Source organism: Aegilops tauschii, chromosome 5, assembly GCF_002575655.3.
Source record: "Aegilops tauschii subsp. strangulata cultivar AL8/78 chromosome 5, Aet v6.0, whole genome shotgun sequence".
In the NCBI taxonomy this organism is placed as follows: Eukaryota; Viridiplantae; Streptophyta; class Magnoliopsida; order Poales; family Poaceae; genus Aegilops; species Aegilops tauschii.
The window spans coordinates 566,176,004-566,180,277 of NC_053039.3; the positions used below are offsets into that span (position 1 = coordinate 566,176,004).

The 4,274-nt window shown below is 46.2% G+C and overlaps 1 pseudogene; it reads left to right on the forward strand.

Annotated features, from left to right (window-relative positions):
- Positions 1 to 499: 499 nt before the first annotated feature.
- On the forward strand, positions 500 to 1,518 carry LOC141022713 (uncharacterized; annotated as a pseudogene).
- Positions 1,519 to 4,274: the final 2,756 nt, after the last annotated feature.

Genomic DNA, 4,274 nt, shown 5'->3' on the forward strand with positions numbered 1-4,274 from the left:
GAGTTTCTTTTGTAAGTGGTGTGTGTTCTATTAATTAAGGAAGATCGATGTTTGCGTGTCGAAGTCGTGCGTTTGACAGAGAGAAATCCATTGGATTAGATCGATCGTTTGCGTTCGCTTGACAGAGAGATCGTGCAGTGCATGGATGGAGACTCGCGTGCGTTTCCAAACGAGCTGAATCCCAGCTCCCACAACGCGCGGTCGTTCTACGCTTACGTTACGCGCGGACCGTATATACACTAGATGCGTACGCTAGCAATCCGTATACAAACTGAAGACGCTCCTGAGTCCGAAGCACTCTAGTAGTGTATTGATCAAGGAAGGCACGTACATAGCCCTGTGTCGCGATCCACCCATATATACCTACCTAGCTAGGGTTGCGCACCTACGTACCTTCCTCAGCTAGCTAGGGTTCCTTCCGATCGAGGCGACGAGAAGTACGTCCGCTAGCTAGCTCTGACGAGAAGTACGACGGGAAGGCGATTCAATATGGCCGGCCATGAGGAGCTCTTTCCCGTCGGCTCCACCTTCAGTCCCCAGGATCACGAGCTCATCAACCAGTTCCTCCGCCAGAAGATCGCCGGAGCAGACCGTGGCCGCTTCAGCAGCTTCATCCACGAAGACGACGTCTACTCCGCGCCACCCGGGGACCTCATCGAGAACCGTGCCCACGCGCCTGGCTCCGACAAGAACGACGGCAAAGGAGGCGTGTGGTACTTCTTCTCACCGGTCCGTCGTCACCAGACCAAAGGTGGCCGCAGCGGAAGGCGACAGCGCGTCGTCGACGACGACGAGGGTTACAACTGGCACTCGGAGAAGAGCGAGCCCGTGCTAGACACTCAAGGTAAACGGGTCGGCTTCATCAACAAACTTTCCTTTGGGATCAAGAGGCCTGGAGCAGCCAGAACAAGGCTTGGGTGGTGCATGAAGGAGTACGGCCTCGACCACGACGACGAACAAGACGGTGCGGCCGGACTGGTGCTATGCAAGATCTACGTCTCTCCCCACAAGAGGGAGATTACCTACGCGTCCGTAATCAATGCCCCCGGTTCCAAGAAGAAGAGGAAGGCGGCCGCCGACGTCCAACATCCGGAGGCTCCACGTCCCAAAACCCCACGCCGCCAAGAAATGACCATCCAAGAAGAAGAAGAAGAAGCCGGCGGGGCGCTTTGGGAGTTCGAGCGTTCGTTCATGTCCGACCAAGACGAGACGCTGCCCCCCGGAGTAGTGGACGACGACAGCGTGGATCCAGGCGGCTTTTTCACCGACATGCTTCCAGAATTAGGACTGACACTGCAGGGAAATACTGAGGCGTCCGAGCATGGCAGCGACTGTACATTGGAGGAGTCCTTAGCCGGCGAATATGGCGACGTCCACCAAGACGTTGAGACGGCGGAGGAGGATGACGGCAGCTTCCAGTGCACATGGGAGGAGATGTTCGGCGACAACATGGAAGTGGCATGCCCTGCCCCGCCGACGGCGTCGTTGCACGTGAGGACCGAGTGTGCGTGTGTGTGACGGGAACTGCGGAATTTGCATCCCAGTGTGCGTGTATGTCTTGTTGATTGCACATTGTTGATGAACAAGCCATCCATATGTGCAGCAGATTAAGTAATTGATATTCTTTTCATATTAGACTACGTAATGATTAGTGATACAATTCCTAAGCGTGAAATAAATACTTGACGAATCAAAAACAAAATCTTGTCTCATGAGACCGGTGCATGTACTTTGCTGCAAGAACACCTAGCTCTAAAGCATTATGTTTATCGAAAAGTGTAAGCATTCCTTTTTTTTTCTTAACAGACCTAATCGCCTTTCTAAGACCGTCTTGGTATCTCGTCAAGATAACGAAATGTACTTGCAACATGGACCGTTCATGCCTGTCTTATACCCTTCACATCTATACCCATGTGACATGGCGTAATCGAAGCAATACGGTATTTTAGACGGTTCTACAATTGGATGAACACTATCAACTTGATATTTTCAATGAGAGATCATCCTAATAAATGACTACCGCGCAATCAAGGTGCATGAAAAGGGATTAACATCACATGTAGTTAATAATATAGTGACGTGGTATAGCCCTTTTCTCATGTAGTCCACAACGTTCTCCGTGATCTTCTTCATCCTTTTTCCCGCACTGTAGAACTCCTTCTCTGCGCCCCGCCTTTTGTTCGAGGTCCATCGTCACAAAATGTTGTCTTCTTAAAAGTCATCAAGGTTGACACGCAGGTCAACTAAAAAAGAAAAGACAATCATATGGCTCCATTCATCATGCCGTACTATGGCTCATAGGCCAAGATAAAATCTACCATTCTTAAGAAGTTGATCCCCACTTCTACCTATTCTCTCACCATGCACGCTGTCCACATCAACTTGCATGCCACATCAGTGTTTCCTGCCATATGGTGAAGCCACATCATCTCCTTACATCATTTTTTGCATTTTATTTTTCTGAAAACTGCAGCCCAAGGAGTGTCCTTCTCCCTCCCAACAGCGCCTCCTATATTCTCCAAAGACCACGGTAGCCTCCCACGTATTGTTTCTCCTCTCCCTCTTCACCTTCTCAATTAAACTGTATATTGATTCTCCTCTCTCTCTCTCTTCACCTTCTCAATTAAATCCCATTCCCCTACTCTCCACGATTCTTTTCCAGAAGAGACAAATTGATTTCCATCTCCCTCATGCAGGAGTACCGATGCACTTGATCTTCTCTTTAGGTGGCGGAGGCGATCCGTTCCATCATCTCACAATTACATGCGGCTGCCCTGATCGAGAATGCCCAAGTTTTGCCCTTGAATGAATTCGAAGCTGTTGTTGAAACCCATCGTTGCAGGTGCCTTGCGTGATGGCGGGGGACACATCTGCAGCCTTCGTTGTCGCCCTTGACCCGTTTCAATCCCCCGCCGTACCAGGTTCCTCCTGATTATTCCTCTATTTCCCGTTTTCCTCACCATTGCTTCTCTATAGTCACTTGGCCCGTAGACTATCTTTTCTATGCCTTTCTTGAGTATGTTCGGAGATGAGCCAAGTTCGCATTATGAGCCGCACATGTGCGTTAACATTTTTACCAAGCTTAATGCATTAGCACGCCATAACTAGATTGACTATATAGACCACTTTGTTAGAACGATGTTAATAAGGTTGACTATCATGGAAAAGCCAAAACACAAGAAAAGGGACCATTATTCATTTTATATGTTAATTAATATCTTTCTCTATCTCCATCTCTTTCTAAAATGTCTCATAATGATCATATGTGCATCTTATTGTATCATTTTGTCTGTTTTCTTTTGCAGAAATTGTGGTACGCAGTGATACTTTCTGGATTGGCAACCGTTGCATGTTCTTGAGGACAGACAATCTTTCGCTTTTCTACCCCTACATGTATGATTTTGAATGGCTAATTATTTTCTTTTTTTGTCAATTCAACTAACAACTTCTCTTGTTTTTAGATTTAAAATTCATCGTATGATACAGAAACTGCACACAATTCTGCTGCATGTGTTTTGTAGCTGCGTCTCCTCACACATGCATTCAGTTCGTCTCTCCCTCAGTTGTAACCGAAGGTGAAACCTCAAGCCTACAACCATATTTTGATTACCACCACCCATTCACGTTTGGCCAATATGAATGCAATCATTTAATGCCCACATTAATAGTGTTTAGTGGAGCTTTCCCCCTCCCACTACGAGAATGTCTTCTCCTATTCCCACAAACTCTCTCTCTCTCTCTCTCTCTCTCTCTCTCTCTCTCTCACACACACACACACACACACACACACACACACACACACACACACACACACACACAAGTTTTTCATTGTCAATTTGTCGAATTCCTTTTGTCACTACCTGATCATCTTCTATGTGTTGTTGAAGCAGGGATTGGAATACACAATTATACTATATATTTGGCTTATAAACGACACATATTTGGCTCTTCAAGGATAACTTGGCCTGGGAACCAATGTAAGAAGTCATAAACAAATGTCTTCACTGTAGCTTTCAGTAAAGGTACAGATCAATTTTTCTTTTTGTTATTCCTTTCATGTATTTATGTTGGGATTCTTGCATCTAATTCTAAAAAATGGTCTAACATCAATTAGCTTATTCATAGCAGTCATGTAGATTAGTTTTCAGAAAAAGGGCGAAAGACATAGTTCATTCCGTATGAGTGAGTGTAATAAGTTAGTGATTAGTCATACCCTTTAACTTGCATTATCTGAATTCTTCCCTCCTCTAATCAGGACATGTTTGAATTTCCTT